Source organism: Balaenoptera acutorostrata, chromosome 15 (genome assembly GCF_949987535.1).
Source record: "Balaenoptera acutorostrata chromosome 15, mBalAcu1.1, whole genome shotgun sequence".
NCBI lineage: Eukaryota > Metazoa > Chordata > Mammalia > Artiodactyla > Balaenopteridae > Balaenoptera > Balaenoptera acutorostrata.
The window spans coordinates 87,318,040-87,336,690 of record NC_080078.1 but is presented as its reverse complement, the minus strand read 5'-3'; positions in this window follow the sequence as shown (position 1 = coordinate 87,336,690).

Genomic DNA, 18,651 nt, shown 5'->3' with positions numbered 1-18,651 from the left:
GCTTGTAGCCCAACAGCTGTGAGCATGTTCTGGGGGCAGGGTCTCCATGCCCGTCCAGCCTCCTGATGACGGCAGCCCTCACCCACATCTTGACTACAGCTGAGCCTAAATACCCAACTAAGCTACTTTATAATTCCCAGCCCACTGAAGCTAGAAGAAGACACATGCTCATTGTTTTAAAGCCGCTACATTTCGGGATGGTTGTTACACAGCTGTAGGTGAATAAGGCAGTGCCCGTGTGCACTGAACGAACTACGTAATCTGGGGAAATATAAGGAAGCATCTAGACCATAAAGAGAGAACAAAGCTGTTTTTCCCACAGCGTGTTTATCCTTCTATCAAAGTGCATTAACGCCAACAGAAAGTTCTTTGAAGGTGAGAACCAGTTCTAGTTTTTTCTAATTAAGTCCATAGCAACCAGAAGACTTGTCACAGTGCTCGACAGTATGTTAGGAGAGTGAGCGAGGGGTCAGTGAGTGAGGAGTATTAAGAAGATTTACTTGTGCTCCTAATTTTTATGAATTATCTAAAAAGAACTGTATTAAATGTACAAAACCTGTTCTTTTGAGTAAAATTTCCCCTGTTCCTATCACCTTTAGACCTTTGCGATGAGGCATCTGAGATGGAAATTGATGGGAACTGATTCACATTCTTTGCGACTGGCCTAGCTTTGCATTTTTATTCCAGAGAGTTAGATAAAGGCCATAGAACCCTTCTTTCTTAGACAAAAATTTGCCCCATTGTTTACATGAAAGATTAATATACAAAAAATCACAGAGAATAATGGTAAAGGATTCATGGGCCTGAGACCAAAATTTAGCAACTGTTACATTTTCCATTTTGCTTCAGATATTTTTGAGATAGAATGGTACAGAAACAAAAGAATTCTTTTTGAAGACATCTCAGAAAATATGCCCCTTCTACTTTCCATCTCCCAAATTTGGTGGTACCCTTTAGTCTCAAAATTTAGTACATATGTATTTGACCAGTAACTAGATATGAATATAATTATATATATATATATAAAATTATCCTGTGTTTAAGAAAAAATTGTAAGTTTTGTCTTGCCCTATATAGCCTTTCAAAACTTGTTTCTTTCATTCATCACTATGTTTTTGAGACTTATGAGATTGATAGCTCTAGTTTATTAATTTTAGCTGCTATATATTAATCCATCAACAGTGATATACTATATATACATATATATATTCATACTAACGAACACTAAAATATTTCTAATTTTTATGTCTCCCCCAAATGCCGCACTGACCATCCTGTGTGTGAATCTTTCTATGTGTTTCTTATTTTCCAAAAGAGAGGCACTCTCTTTCTATAGTAGCACTTAGATGCCTAAATGTGCATCAGAGTTCAACTAAGTTAATATCTGCCTTTGTCCATTTGGGCTGCTATAACAGAATACCACAGACCAGGTGGCTTATCAACAACGGAAATTTTTTTCTCAGTTTTGGGGGCTGGAAGTCCAAGGTCAGGGTGCCAGCATGGGCGGGGGAGAGCCCTCTTCTGGCTTCACAGACTTCTTGTGTCCTTACCTGGCAGAAGGGGCGAGGTTCCTTTGGGGCCTCTTGTATAAGGGCGCTTTGTCCGATTCATGAGGGCTGCACTCTCATGACCTAATAACCTCCCCAAACCCCAACCTACTAGTCACCTCTGGGAGTTAGGATTCCAACATGAATTTGGGGTGGAGGACACAAACATTCAGACCACAGCAATATCCAAGATTAGCACTGAAACCACTGATATGTCTTCACATCACGATGCACAGTGCAAAGCAAGGAACCAGTCAAAAGTGGAAGCTCCTGAGGTCTTACGCATTGGCTTTTCCATTTTCTGGACGTTGGTTTGTTGCCTTTGTGAAGAATGACCAGGAACGCAAACCAACCAACCAACCAAAAAGAAAGAAAGAAAGAACGAAAGAAAGAAAAACCAGTGAACATTCCTTCTAGGGGCAGAAGAAGAGATTCATCCACAACATTGTAAATCAACTATGCTCCAGTATAAAATAAAAATTAAAAAAAAAAAAAGAGAAGAGATTCATCCAGCTTCTCAAAGTGTTGGACTCCTTAGGGGGTTTCCCCACACCGTCTTCTCCCTTCCTCTCCTCACCACTTTTAACATTTGAGGATAAAAACAACAACAAGATAAGAGAAGGCTGGAGAGAAGTTTGGTGATCAGAGCCCTGCCGTTGCCACAGTTCATTCCCTTAATTACACTGAAAATCGTTTGCTCTGCGTGTTAACACGTTTCTGAATGGTGGGGTTGCAGAAAGCCTATTGGGTTTAATGAATTATGTAGCATATATTTTCTTTCACCAGGATTAGTGTTTATTGACCAGTTTTCTAAACAAAAAAAAAATATTATTGTTTAGAATTTGGGGGGTGGGGAAATAGCTGGCAAAACTGACCTTATCTTTGAGAATAACTGCTTTATTCACTTATCTTTCATCAAAATGTTGAAATTGATTTAAAGATGATGAACTGACTTTTGGTCAACAATTTTTTTAACCCTATCTAAAATATCAATATTCCAGTGTGCTAGGTGCAGGGATACGGTGGCTCTGAAATGCAGCCAAGGAGAGGGAAGGATGGAAAGCCACAGTCTCTGCAGCCATTTGAGGATGAAGATGCCAGCCCCGTGGGGGCACTTAGCAGGACGAGGCCACCTGGGGTGGGGCCGTGAGGTTTCCGGCCTTGTGCTCATCAGGAGAAGACGACAGTGAGGGTGACAGCAGAGCCAAGCACGTGGCTCAGACAGCTGATCCATTAGGAAACCGTAAAGCACATTTTATAATGTGACAAAAGGGTACAGAACTGCTGCAAAGCTTAATCCTTGGTCAAATCCACACAACATAAAAAATCTTTCTATAATAAAGGTTAATTTCCAAGCCTCGCTGTAAAAAAAAAAAAAAAGAAAGAAAAAAAGAAAAAACGTAGTTGTTAGACTCGGGGGCGACCAGCAATTAGGGCTGGGATTAAGGTAAGGAGTCTTATCCTCCTGGTGCCCAAGGGCCTTTACTTTGTGGGAGATGTTGAAGAAGGTTAAGAGACCTTAAATTTTCCACTCATGGGGCTTTCATATAGCGAGATGCTCTCTCCCGTCAGCCCTCTGTCTGCTGGCTGATTCGAAAATATTTCTTTTCCTGCTATCCTTAAAATCCTGAAACAAAGAGACTAGAAAGTGCCTGATTGTCGTCTGGTCCAAGTTATTACAACGTCCTCTTTGATTTAATGTGTTCATTCATCCCTTCATCCCTGCATTCATTCTCCATGCATCTTCCATATACATTTACCTTATATATTCAACTAAATATGCAGTAGGGGGCGTCCCTGGTGGCGCAGTGGTTAAGAATCTGCCTGCCAATGCAGGGGACATGGGTTCGAGCCCTGGGCTAGGAAGATCCCACATGCCAAGGAGCAACTAAACCCCTGCACCACAACTAGAGCCCGTGAGCCACAGCTTCTGAGCCCACGTGCCACAACTACTGAGCCTGCACGCCTAGAGCCCGTGCTCCTCAACAAGAGAAGCCACCACAATGAGAAGCCCACACACCACAACGAAGAGTAGCCTCCGCTCACTGCAACTAGAGAAAGCCCGCGCGCAGCAACGAAGACCCAACACAGCCTAAATAAATAAATAAATAAATAAAAATAAATGAATAAATACCCTGTGGGAGTCCCCGTCCTCGTGCTGGGCAGACACTATGTGCTCATCAACAGACTTTTTGAGAAGAACACACGGTATTAGACGCCGAGGGCCTTGAAGAACACCCCCGGCCGGTCGGGTTGGCTCCTGCCCCCAGCCTCCCCGGAGCCCAGGGCACCTCACCGCTCTGCACGGAGCACCTCACAGCACTGGCTCTGCACCTGCTGCACAGCTGGCCCTGGCAAAGGGAGCTTCACAGGGGAGGAAGCGGAGAGGAAAGGGGGGCGGGCAGGGGGCCCGGGGAGAGGATGTGAAGGTGCACACTGTGCCCTCCTGTGGGACAGCAAACCCAGAATCGATCATCGAGGCCACACTGTCAAATCAGCCGACTCGGTGGCTGGGCATCGCCTCGGTGAGCTGCGCTCACGCCCAGGAGCTGCTCTGTTTCTGACTCAATAACCAGACGCCCAGGCCCCCAAAGCTGGGCCCGGAGAGCGCTGGTCTTCACTGCCTCCCTGGCCTCCATCAACCTTTCTTCTTCTGATGCTCAAGCCCGGACGATCCCATGAATGCAAAGATCCTGGATTACGTTGGACAGTTTACAAATTCCTGGGGTTTTCATTTTCAATATCCTGGGGTTGCTGGGGTCCAGAGCCACACCAGTCCAGGCTGGCGAGGCTCTGCAGAACCTAATGCAATGCCTCTGGCTCTTCCTTCTTGCTCCTTAAGAGAGAAGAGAAGCTGGTGCGAAGCACTCAGGAAATCCCAGCCCACAGGCCGCCTGGACCTGCTGGGGAGGCGTCGTCCTGCCCCTGTGTTTAAATTCAGACTCGGCCTCCTGGGTGTGGACGACAGGCTGTATTGAAAGCCCCGTCCCTAGAAAATTAGACCCTAACACTGCTGCTTCCGAAGACCCTGAGCCTGAAAGCGTGACTGATGGCCATTCGCCCAGGGGGGTGTCAGCGTTAAGGAACCTGGGCCTCGTGCAAGTCAGCCACCAACGAGCTGCAACACCTGCGAAAGGCACTTAACCTCTCTGCACCTTCACGGCTCAGGCATGAGACGAAGGGATTAGGGGGTGACTGAAGCCCTTTCCAGAAATAAACGTCCATGATCCAGGGTCCGTTCCCGGCTGGTCTCTGAGTGACAGGGCAAGTCAGAGAAGGTCTCGGAGGTACACGGACATGGCGTGAAGTATCAGCCCAGCTGCATCGGAGAAACCTCTGTTTACCTGGGAAGAAAGTTCCAGTCCGTGTGTGTGGCCTCAGTGCCTTTCTGGCATCAATAATGCTCCTTTTAGCCGGGAGCCTGGAGGCCCCAGGGGCGAGGGGGCTGCTCTCCAGCTGCTTTACAGGCCGCGAGTGAACGATGTCAATAGAATTCCTCACGTCCATCGGATGGAGTTTCAGGCTGATTTTCTCCCCATGGCAAGGGGCGCTGCTTTGCCACTTATGGTGATGATAGAAAGTTCCTTGTTCACATAATTTTTTTTTTTAAGAATAGGAAGGTGATTTGTTTAAAGAAAAACAATATGAAATAAGTGGCCGAATTTGGGCCAATGCTATGTGGGAGTTTTTACTTTCTTTTCCTTCTGTTTCAGAAAAGGTGAGTAGAATGGGAGACGTACTGGGAGCTCCCACTTTCTTTCACGGGAACAACTCATTTGAAAATACAGCCTTTTCCTTTCACCTGGAGGCTGGAGTGATACGGAACTCACGACACGAGGGGACAGATTCTGAACAAGGGAAAGGAGGTGTTTCAGCCAATATTGAAAAATAAATGAGATCTACACAATTCCTTACACAAAGGAATTAAGTAGCTACAGAATGAGGCTCAAAAACAGAATCAAAAGGCAAAGGTGGAAATGGCCCAAAGTGTAGAATGAGAAAAAATGTAAAAATAAAAGGAAAAGGGCCGGGGGGGCGCAGTGTGTATGAGGAAGGGGGCTCTGGAGAAACAGTGCGTGTTGGAGATGCATGGGGCAGGGGACCAAGGCGGCACGAGTCATAGTTCGAAAGATGCTCTCAAGGTTTTCCTCTCTTCCAATTTAGCAAAACACACGGAACCCCACACTCATCACAAGAGAGAGCGGGGGGCAGCCTTTAAGCTAAGGGAGGATTCATGGAATTCAAGTGATAACGATGGGTATTTGACTGCGGTGAGGCCTCCTTCTTCCCGTCTGTTAAATATTATTTTAAAAATATTTTGTTCCACTTACACTAACCAGCCATCTGCTCATGCAAATAAGCACCAGCCCCGAGAAACAACTGCAGCCCAGCCCCTGGGTGTCGGGTGGAGAAGGCAGTGAGGAGGCGCGTGGGAGTGGGCGTGGGTCCTAACGGAGCAAACCCCCCTCCCCGCCGGTGCCTAAAGATGCCGTGATGGGTGCCCTGCAGACTCACCATGCAGCTGCTTCTAGTGAGGTTGTCTGTTTTCTTTCTCTTTGTCCCCTGTGGTTTGAGACCAGGAGAAAGAACGTTGTCTGAGAGTCTGCAAGTGGGAAGGATTGCAATGCACCTGCCACCACTGTCATTTTCCCTTTGGGGAAATCTCCTTTGGCACAGGTGCTGGGCAAAACAGCCAAGCAGAGCAGCTCAGAGAGAACCACGTGACCGAGAACCGAACACAGGGCTTCATGCATCTATGCTGGTCACTCTGCGTCCTGTGGTACCATCCCAGCAGGACCTTTTGGTGGAGATTCTGCCCAGCCCACAGCCCTCCCATCAGCGAGGAACCCCACCCCGTTCCAGACACAGGGTTGGCCTGGAGTCAAGTCAGGATGGCATCACCCCTCCCACTGGGAATTGCTGATGGGAGCAGGGCGGAGAACAGATCCTTGCTCATCCAATCAGGTTGGAACTGGCCACTGCAGACGCTTAGCCGGGAAGGGAGGGTGCATGTCGGCCTGGCCATCATCAGCCACGTGGGAAAACACGGTCGTGGCGAGTGGGGGAGATGGACGGAGAGGCGCACAGGGACAGAGAACGGGGAGAGACCCCCAGGCGCATGCAGAGACGTGGGCGGCATGCACACCCGCACAAGAGCCCAGACAGGGCATCAGAGAGAGAGAAGTTACACGGATGCCAGGAGACAGAGGCAGAGGCGTGGAGCAAAGCTGGTGCAGATCCTGTGGCCCAGAGGAGGCCACCTGGCAGCAAAGCCCTCCACGTCCAGCTCCACCCCACCCCTCACCCACTGCACGTCCAGCCCATGGCTTCAGTGACACCAGCCTGTATTCCAATAAACCCACCTTTTGTTCTTCAGCTACTTTGAGGGCATATCATTTACTTGTGTCTGAAATATCTTTGCCTCTGTCAACAGACGCACTGCCCGGGGGTGCAGACGTGCCTCTGAATTGAGCTCTGCGAGGCTTTCAGAGAGGTCTAGATGTGCGCCCTTCAGGTCTGAGCCCCACTTCTGTTCCCAGAGCAGGTTAGGTTTCACGGGTCCAAAGCACATCCTGTGGGCCTTGTTCCCAAATCTGCGGCCTGATGGAGGGGAGGGAGGATGCTGGACCAAGCCTGGGAGGGCCGGGCCACTGGTTCTCATCAGGGGAGAAAGCTGACTCATGTCCAGAAAAGATGCCCAAAGAGATCTGAGCCCCTCAAGCAGCGAGGCAGGATTAAAATGATGCTTTAACATACAGAATGTGTCAGCAGTCGGGGTCAAATACGGGATTGTTGACAGCCCGCATCTAGTTCTTTTAAATGACCCAACCAGCCCCGTTCCCACCTCCCGGTCCTGTTTCACCTGGAATAGCTCCTGGGTCACCCTCTACTGACCCTTCCCTCCTGGAGCAGCCCATGTGCAAAGTCACCCAGCACCCCCCCTAGTGCAGTAGAAGATGCCACCGCCCACCCTCGCTCGGGCCAAGAGCCTAGGCATCTCCTCTGCCCCTCTCCTTCACTCACTGCCCACAACCAAGCCATCGGTGCATCCTGGTGGCTCCACCACCAGGTTCCCCCACGTCTGTCCACGTGTCGCAGCTCCACGTTGCCGTCCTGATCAGGGCTGACGTCACCGCTTCCGGGACGGTGCTGAGAGCCTCCTTACGGGTCTCCCTGACTCCTACTTGTTCTACCATCCCATCCTTAGGGTGTTTCCAGGGAGACCCTTTAAAACATCACCCCCCTGTTTAAAACCCTCCAACGGCTCCACTTAGCACTGGAAACAAAACCCAGCCTCCTCAGCATGGCCCACCCACCACGCCGGCCTGACTGGGCTTCTGTCCACCCCTGTCCGGCCTACCACCCTCTGGCCATGCCAGGTCTCAGACACCCTAAACGTGCCCCTGCCCAGGCTTCTAGACTCCCCTGCTGCCAGTAACTGTGACTCTGCTTCCACGTTTTGCCCAGGTGCCTCCTGCTCACTCAGGCTCTGCTCAAATATCACCTCCTCTGAGAAGCCCTCCTTGACCCCTCCAGTTAAAGAAGCTCCCCACTTGCCCTATCATTCTCTATAACACCCTGACTTACTGCCCTTAATATACTTAAATGACCTGAAATGATCTCATTTAGATAGTTACTCAAATTATCTATGCCCCCCCCCCAACTGAAATGTACAGTCTGGCAGAGCAGGGGTGACGTCTGTTCTACGCACAAGGGCATTCTGGCACAGTGCCTGGTACAGATGACTTGCTCTATGCAGTTTCTGAATTAACAACCCACCCTTTTTATCTCCTTTTTGCTTAGTTAGCCTGGCTAGAGGCTTATCAATTTTACTGAGCTCCTCCAAGAACCAGCTTTTGGCTTTGTTGGTTTTCTCTATTAATTTCCTTTTTCAGTTTTATTGATTTCTGCTCTAAATTCTTTTTATTCTTTTTCTGCTTACTTTTGATTTAATCTGCTCTTCTTTTCTAGTTTGCTAAGGTGGAAACTTAGATTGTTGATTTTAGATCTTTTTTCTTTTCTAATATATGCATTCAATGCTATAAATTTCCCTCTAAGCACTGCCTTTACTGCATCCCAAACTTTTTAATAAGTTGTGTTTCCATTTTCATTTAGTTCAAAATATTTTAAAATTTCCCTTCAGATTTTTTTTCCTTTGGCCCATGTGGTTTTTAGAAGTATGTTGTTTTTTCTCCACATATTTGGTGATCTTTTTTGTCCGTTATCTTTCTGTTACTGATTTCTAGTTTAATTTCATTGTGGTCTGAGAGCAGACATAGTATGATTTCTATTCTTTTAGATTTGTTAAGGTGTGTTTCATGGCCCAGCATGTGGTCTGCCTTGGTGAGCTTGAGAAGAATGTGTAATCTGCTCTTGTTGGATGAAGTTGTCTATAGATGTCAGTTACATCCAGTTGATTGATGGTGCTGTTGAGTTCAGCTATGTCCACACTGATTTTCTGCCTGCTAGATCTGTCCATTTGCAACAGAAGGGTGTTGAGGTCTCCAATTACAACAGTGGATTCATCTGTTTCTCCTTGCAGTTCTACCAGTTTTTGCTTCAGGTAGTTTGATGCTCTGTTGTTAGGTACATACATGTTAAGGATGGCTATGTCTCCTGTAAGAATTGATCCCTTTACCATTATGTAAAGCCCCTCTTTATCCCTGATAACTCTCCCTGCTCTGAAGTCTTCTCTGTCTGATATTAATGTAGCTACTCCTGCTTTCTTCTGATTAGTGTTGGCATGGTATTTTATTCTCCAACCCTTAATTTTTAACCTACATGTGTCTTTATATTTAAAGTGAGTTTCTTGTAGACAACATAGAGTTGGGTTGTGTTTTTTGATCCACTCTGACAATTTCTGTCTTTGAATTGGTGCATTTAGACCACCAATTCAAAGTGACTTGTGATATAGTTAGATTAATGTCTACCATGCTCATTACTGTTTTCTATTTGTTGCCCTGGTTGTTTGTTCCTATTTTTGTCTTCCACTCTTTTTCTGCCTTTTGTGGTTTTCAATGAACAGTTTATGTGATTTCATTTTCAAATAACACTACACCACTTCACAGGTAGTGTGAGTACATTATCATAACAAAATAATACTAATTCCTTCCTTCTGTCTTTTATACCATTGCTGTCACTCATTTCATACATATATACACACTGTCCAGATGCCAACAGACTCAGTATTACCCCATGCTTGGGTTCCCACTGGTATTTTATAGAAGTTTACTGCTGTTGCTGGTATGTTGGGAGGACACCTAGTCCTAGATATGCTACATCTGCCTCTGGGGTGTTGATAAATTCCCGGTGAGGATATAGGGTCTCCTCCATATTTTGGTGGAGAACACATGATTGGGGGTTATAAAGACACAACAGGGGGTTCCCTTCTGATAGTTTTGATGTTCCCCTGCCCATCTGTCTTATTTTCTCTGTCCTCAGAGGCTGTTGCTTATTATTTTTTTTATAAATACATTCCCAGTGAAAATTAAATATGCATGTGTTTTAGAATTAAGCATGCCTAACGGAGTTCTAAAAAATGCTTTAATGGAATCAGTCAGCCAATCTTTCATGAATATTGTAATTCTGGGGTGGCCCAGTTCAGGTAATTTCTATAATTGTACTTGTGTCCTTAAATTGAAAAAAGGTTAAGGGCTGGGGTGGAGATTGAGATTGTTTTTTATATATATATGTGTGTGTATATTTATATATGTATAAAGGAGAGAGACTTCTAAAGGCTCAGGTGTTTTCTAACTGCCGATCATATCCAGGACTCTGATGAAAACCACACAATTGTAAAAGACCTTGATCCATTTGAGGGTTTCAGGAAAGTCAGCCTCTTTCTCCTGAATCCAAATCCTGACCAGGGATTCTCAGTTCTGTGTTTACCTTGGCATCACCTGGGGGAATTTTAAAAACACACCAGTGCTTGGGCCCCACTCTAGGAGATTCCAACTGCGTTGCTCTTGTGTAGGGCCCAGACATCTTCATTTTTCAAGGCTCTTCTGTGCAGTGGTGTTTGAGAGTGAGCCCACGTGCACCACCAGCAGTGGACACCCCAGGAGGAAAGGAGACGGGGTGCCTGTGTGCCAACACCTATGGATGTCCCTTGGTAAAGGAACAGCTTCATTAATACAGTTTTTTCCTATAATACCACCTTAGAAGAATTAATGTTGATTTTTGCTATCAACAACTGGCTTTTTGTATTGATGCAGAAGAAGTCACTCTGATCTCCAATGTGCACTGAACAGCCCACCTGGGAGGCAGAGAGTTTTGCTCTCAGCATCACCCCCAGCAGATGCTTCCTGGTCGTTACTGTTCCACGAAATCACATGGGGACCTTGGTACAACATGGAATCCAAGCCAGCAGCCTGGGTGGAGCCTGGGACTGTGTGTTTCTCACAAGCTGGCAGGCGACGCTGACACTGTGGTCCTCGGACCACACGCTGAGCAGCCCGTAGGGCACTTCCTTCTCAATCTGGGTTTGAAGAGTCCTGCCCTAAGGAAGCATTTCAGGTAGTCTAGCCCAAATCCATAGCACTCTAGCACAATTAATCCCCCGAGCCAAGCCCTCTCTAAACCATCACCATGCTGGAGAGCCACTCCTAGGTGGTATCCCACTTAGGTGCCAGGCAAAGTCATCAGAGGAGTGTCCAACTTCACTTCTTTCCTTCTCCCTTTCTTTCATAGGGACGTAGATTCACCTTTCTCTTTTCCTCTTCACTCCCCAGACATTCCTGGAAAATAGCAAGTGTGTGGATCAAGTCACCGCTTTGAGAGAAGGGCGTGTGAGAAGGCAAGGCCAGGCCACAGCAGAATTCCGCAGGTGGTCCTTGCCCTTGTGGGGGCCAGTGAGAGGGGACGCCAAACAGCAAGACTTCAATGGACCTCCACAGTCAGAAGACTCACAGTCAACTGTTCAAGAGGTGAGGAAGAGAGAGACGAGGAATCCAGTAATTTTCCTCCGAATAATTTTGGGTTGCATAAACTTTTATTCTCACCAAACCAAGTAATTATAATTACTATTCATAAATAATTGCTGTTTTAATAAGATATGCACTCCAATGTTTTCTTTAGTCATACTATGCGTTTCTTTTACATACTTAAAAAAATCTATGTGAAAAATGAGTGTGACTTTTGGAGGCCTTAACACAAAATATTTCTCACTGAACTAAATGGGACCAGTTTCTTCATGTGATACTTTTTCTCTCGTGACTGGAGCAAATTCAGTTGGAGATGGGTATGTGTGCATACATAGTGTTTTGCCCAATAATGAAGCTGCTTGAAGACAGGGCAGTGAGTTACAGTCGATGCTCATTATTCATGCATTCTCTATTGGTGAGTTTGCTTACTCATTACATTTCATTTGTAATCCCCCAAATCAACACTCACAGCATCTCGACAGTCATCTGCACACACGTGCAGGGCAGTGAAAAATGTGAGTCATCAGAGGGCATGTTCATAGCTGAGATGCAGCAAGAGGAGACCCTCAGAGAGCCGACCAGAGGATGGAGACCAGAAGGGGTGGTGCGGACAAGTTCAGGAGGCTCCAGCTCTGGGACCAGCTGGTCGGGATTTGAATCCCGATTCTGGCACCTGTTAGTGGGGCAGCCTCAGGCAAGTCACTTGAGACTTCTGAAATTTGTTCCTCTTTCACAAATAAAGAAAACAGAATGTACCAGGACGAATTGTTTTTAAGATTTAAGATGATAATATAACAGAGAGAGGTAGAATAGTCTATCTATATATAATCCCCTAGTAGCAATAGTTCGGTATTCACTACTTCAGTGTTTGCAGGGAATTTACAGAAACCTACTACTATTAATAATGAAAACCAACTACTACGTATTTTGTTTTTCTGCAGCAGCAATTTTTCAAAGCGTAACCTCCTCTAGTTCTGTAAGTTGCCTCAGAAACAAACAGTCCAAGTGAAACACTCTTGGCAAATTCTGAACATATATCTCCTTCTTGAAGATTCACAACCCACATTGGCATGTTAAAGGCTCTGAGAAGTCCTGCATGGGATATTCATCTAACTTTGTTTAATTTGGTATTGTTCAAATATATTTGAGTCCTTAATAGATGTTTTTATAGGAACCTATATTAATATCCCAAAGAATCTGTAGTGGTCCAAGAAACACAATGGGAAAGTGATGAAAACTTTACTCATGAAGCGATGAGAGCTTCAGGAAATAACAAATTTCCCACCATTACAATTGTTTCAGTAGAGGCATGATGACCCTTTGACAGGAATATTGTAAGGAGTATTTGAGCATCAGGCCTGAGGTTATCCTGGGGAAACTTATGGGACACTATTTTGTATAGTGATAAAAAGGATGGGGTGTAAGTCAGATAGTTCTGGGCTTTGATCCCAGCTCTGTCTCTTACTAACTGAGAGTGACAAGGTGTATGATTTAACCCCCCTCAACGTTCAGTTCTCTGATCTTCGGGTTGAGTGTAATAATAAACCCACCTCATCAGGCTACAATGAAGCCTGCAAGAGGAAACGAAGGTACAGGGCAGTTACTGGCATCTGTACAGTAAGTGGAAGCCATGATCGTTTTTATTTAGAAGGTGCCTTTGCTCTCCAGGAACTTGTAATTCTGGGCAACGTTCTCCATAGTCACAGAGGTTCAAGTAGAAGTTTGAGTTGTCGACAGGGAAGATCACTTCACCAACGGTGAATGAAATCGGTCTGAAATTATAGGAAAAGTTGTGGTCCCAGGACCTTGAGAAATCCAAGTTATTCCTTGATTGTTGTTGTCATTTATGTGGATGAAGGAGGACTGGCTGCTCTGTGCAGCTGAGGCATCAAGGCTGGTTTGTGCATTTCAGTGATTAACATCAAGGTGCAGCAAAACGATAAACAGTTGAAGATGGAGAGGAAACGACTTGGAGGGACCTACATTGTTGTACATCTGGGAGTGGGCGACTCCACCCCAGAGGAAATGGCTTTAGACAGCCCTCCTGAGCAGCAGAATAAAATGGCACGGTCCTTATCAAGCAACAAGCAATAGTGTAGGCACATGTACTTCGAGCGTGAACACAGCCCTCGGTGAAAGTGGATAAAGGGATTAACGTGTATGTCATCCCCAAGTGCAGGTGGCAGCCATGCTACCCGAATTACACTGGCTGGAGACAGGAGATGAGGGTTTATTTTACGACCGTTCTCCAGGGAGCAAATAAGCTTTCCAGCTGCAATGTTTGGGACAAACTCCCACCTTGCTCGGCCACAGAGTATAAAAGAAGAGGGTAACATGCCAATATGGTACCAGTAAAACAAGAGGAATCTAAGCTGGTCCACACTGGTGATGTTCTGTGGGCAAAGCCCAAACTGGCCTTCAGTGAACTGCCACAAGCTAAGCTGTGTGCTCTTGCCCCCTGAGATGAGGTGCGCCCCAGCGCAGACCAAGCATCAGAAACGAGCAGGCGAGGGCTCTGCCTGCGGTCCATTTCCTGTGTCACTCCCATGGCCCTGATAAAGGCCCCTCATACTGATGTCTGACATGCACTTCTCCAACCAGACAGGACACTTTTGAGGACAAGAACCTGGATTCAAGTCTCCATATCCCTTAAACTGGCAGGGATTGTATTCCAGAAATCAGCATCAGGAAATACGCCCTTGTATGTATAAGTTTACTTACATGGTCAATGAGACAGAATGGTTGAAATGAAAACTGTTTCAGAAAATCCCAAGGGCAACACAGGTCCATATGTAATAAATATTTCTTCAATGGCCCTCAAAATTTTATGAATTCATCCCTCACATCACAGCTGTTTGAGAATGTTTTTACTCTTCTGGTTAATATGCTTTTTCAAATCCTGTTTACAATTTAGGACAGAAAGAGAAGGAGGCATGTTTTCAGAGCTGCTTAAGGACCAATTCCAACCCAGCAGAAAGCTCGTGATCCCACAGATCTAATTTAGAAGAGGTAAGAGTGGCTTCTAGGGTTCCCAGACATGCACCCTTATCCTGTGGAGCACTCTTTATTCAACAGAGCTGTTTGTCAGCCTGCCTTCCAAGTAGGGTCCAAAAGCAGGTTAAGGTTTTGCTGCTCCTCCAGTGGTGGGAGAAGCCCTTGTAAAGACTGGCTGGGTTGGGAGGCTGGAACAAAATCCCCAGGGGCCTATGTATAGCACAGAAATTGATTTCTCAATAGCTCCAGTCAGTGGAAAGCCATTTTCTCTGCCCAACTCCTGCTGTCCTTCTGAGCAGCGTTGATGGGATAATATTGCTCTTGGAGGCACAGAAGTGAACCACAAGCTCTTGCCCTTCCATCCACCCTGAGCCAGACTGTCTCCTCCTGCAAGGCTCCTTTCCCAACCAGCATCTGGTCAGCAAACCAAACCTTTCACGAGCTAGAGGCTTTCCTCCAGTTCCTCTTCCAATTCCTAGACAAGGCAACTTTGATCGTTGCTAATTACTCGGACTCCCGCCTCACCGTGTGGATGGCTCCGTGTTTACAAACCCAATGTCTTCAAACATGATGCATCCAACCAGGGCCAGGACGGAGCACAGTGGACTTGGACAGCAAACATGTTGTTTGTACAGGTGGGACAGCTTGTCCCAGCTGTCTCTTGGGACACTCCACGCTTCGTACAAAATAATAAGGAACACTGTGTCGATGTAAATAAGAATTCTGGAGGTCACTGGAGGGAGGCAGGTACCAGGGGCAGGAAGGTCTGGGCAGCTGTGGATTGGGCAGGTGGCCCTTCTGCCAGCTGTCCTCCTCAACTGGCGCTTCTGAGTGGGGGCTGTTTCTCTGCATGAAATCCCAGTCCTAACAGCACACTACAGCCTTGTATCAGGAAGGCAACTTAAAGGAGCCTAGACCTGCTCTCCGCACATCACTACAGTGTTGCCTAGAATGTCCTGGATGGGCAGTGGGATGGTTAATTTTATGTGTCAACTTGACTGGGCGGAGGGATGCCCAGGGAGCTGGTAAAACACTAATTCTGGGTATGTCTGTGAGGGTGTCTCCAGAGGAGATGAGCATCTGAATCAGTAGACCAGTTAAAGAAGATGGCGCTCACCAGTGCAGGTGGGCACCATCCAATCCTTTGAGGGCCTGAATAGAACAAAAAGGCAAAGGACAAATTTGCTCTCTTGGCTTGAGCTGAGATACCCACTTCTCCTGCCCTTGAGCATCAGAACCCCTGGTTCTCGGACTTTTGGACTTGGACCAATACTTACACCATTGCCTGCCTCTCCCCCCAACCCCCCAACCTAACTCATGGGCCTTTGGACTTGGACTGAATTACACCATCAGCCTTTCTGGTTCTCCAGCTTGCAGATGGCAAACTGTGGGACTTCTCAGCCTCCATAATTATGTGAGCCATTCTTATAAAAATACATATCCTCATATCTACCTCTCCTGTCTGTCTGTCTGTCTGTCTGTCTATCTATCTATCTCCTATTGGTTCTGTCCCTCTAGAGAACCCTGACTAATACAAGTAGTCAACCTGAATTTCCTAGAATATTGGCAACCGTTAACTTCACCACGCAGCCAGCTAATGCTCAATTCGCTCTATTAACTTGAAATGAATGATGATGAAAGGTGACTATGGTAACTTCTCACTTGCACGCTTCTTCAATCCAGCAATTACATGGAACAAATGCACTCATTTCCACATGACACCATTCAGAAATTTGATGACAGTTTTCGAATTAGCTTGTGCATCTCCTTTCAGAGACAAATAAGGCTATTTTTCTAATTTCTTATCTACATGATACAATCAGCTCTAGCATTGGCAACTGGATCAACAGGAGATCTAGTAACTATTTGGCTTAACCCCAAAGCTGCTTGGGCAGGTGTGTTCCACTTCATTATCTTCTGTATAGATATAAGAGCCTGTCCTTGGATGGACTCCTCAGGCCAAGGTCCTCACAGAGTGCTGCACTTTCCTTTCCAGGAGTGGACTCTGCTGAGTGGTCCCTAGTCTAACGGAGCAGTAGGGGTGGAAAGTCACTGGCCCCAGGGTTGGCAGGTCCAGAAGAGGATCAGTTTTTTTTTTTTTTTAATTATTTATTTATTTATTTATGGCTGTGTCGGGTCTTCGTTTCTGTGCGAGGGCTTTCTGTAGTTGCGGCAAGTGGGGGCCACTCTTCATCGCGGTGCGCGGGCCTCTCACTATCGCGGCCTCTCTTGTTGCGGAGCACAGGCTCCAGACACGCAGGCTCAGTAGTTGTGGCTCATGGGCTTAGTTGCTCCACGGCACGTGGGATCTTCCCAGACCAGGGCTCGAACCCGTGTCCCCTGCATTGGCAGGCAGATTCTCAAGCACTGCGCCACCAGGGAAGCCCGAGGATCAGTTTTGAATGACAGAGCACTGTGTCATTTATGTTAACACATAAATGTCCACCTCCGTTGGATTTGGGAAAGACTCATTTAGCATGAGCTGAGGAACAAGCAAGCTGTGGGGGACAGAAATATAAGGGAACCACTGTGCCATCCATAGCCCACTCCTTGTAAGCACCATGACTAACCACAGTAACCCAGAGACCAGTTTTCACTGCCAAATATGATGAATGATGCTCACATGCAAGGTTCCCAGGAGATCAAGTGAGAGAATGCACACAAACCGGGCCACTCAGGACCTGGCACGTAGTCAGAACTCAACAAACTGCATTTTAATAGTGAAATTAGGTTTCTGTCCATCTGAACTCATTTTCACAAAATTTCAGATGGCTACTTGGAACGTCTGGGCTAAAACAGAAGCCACAAGATACATAAAGACAAATATGGGGTCTCTGAGATAGAACCTAAAGGAGGTGGGCAGTAATCCTACAGAGCAGGGACCTGAAAACTGCAGCCTGTGGACCAGATCTGGCCTAACATTTTTGTGAATAAAGTTTTATTGGAACACAGCCACACCCATTTGTTTGCACATTGTCTACAAAGTCATAACTCTTCTTAAATCCCTCAGAGAACTGAGATTGCAGGGCACCAACTGGCCTGAATTCCAGGGGATGAAAAGGCAAATCCAGGGGAGGTGGAACACGAACGCTGGCTTACCAGGAGTCAGAGGGGTTGCCATGCAAGCAGGCACATAGAACTGAGTCCAAAACGTTTAGTGAATTGCTAAAGACTGAGTGTGGAAGAGTCTAAGGGTTCAGAGCCCCCAGTGGCTGCAGACACAGGGGCATACTCCCACTAGCAGACTCTTTTCCACTGACCTCCACCAGGAACTCAGGAGAAAGTTGAGGGTGGGATCCTTCCTCAGTGGTGCAGGTCTGTAGAGGTGAAGTCGACACCATGGGATGGCACAAAGTCCTGTCTGAACTCTCCTCCCCTAAAGAATAAAGATCTTAAGATATTGGGGGAAGGGTAGCAAACCCTGGTGCCTCTTGAGTACGGATGTAGACTTGTGGCTAGAAGGAAGAAAAAGAAGACTTTGTCCCTGGGGAAGCCTCAGGAATCCATCCCAGGCACAGACCATACATAACAGGTCTCCTGATCCTAAGAGAGGGGCAGGGTCTCTGAGAAAGTCCAACCTCCAAACCCAGGTTTCTGCCTTTCTAAGACTGTTGCTGAATCAGAACAGCAGAGCAATACCCTCCACCCCGAGGCTAGCAAGCACAGAGGAATAAGCAACAGCAATGCAAGACGGGGCAGGGGGAAATTAATGGAGGGGACAGTTTCCAAGGCACAGGTACCCAGGGGAGGTCCTAAAGTTGCAGGTAGAGCAATAGCACTAAGAAAAGCCCTCTGGCAAACCAGTCCCCACCTGAAGCACAAGGTAATGCTCAAAGAATGTGAAGCCAGTAACCATAGTAATAACAAAGCCCCAGACAAGCTCAACTCCTGGCTGGACTGGTTCAGTGCCTCAACATGAACAGCCCAGCAGGAGAAGGGTCTTGCTGTGTCCAAACATGAGTATAAACCAAAAGTTATGAGATAAAAAGACTGCCAAGAGACAAAACAATCAACTGAAATAGGCTCAGGAATGACTCAGATGTTGTAAATATCATAAAGGTGACTTAAAATAACCATGACTGATAAGTCAAAGGCTTTAAAGGAAAAAGAGGACAGTGTGCAGGGACCGATGGGTAATTTCAGCAGGGAGGATATAAATGTAAATAAAAATCATGGTAAAAGAGATG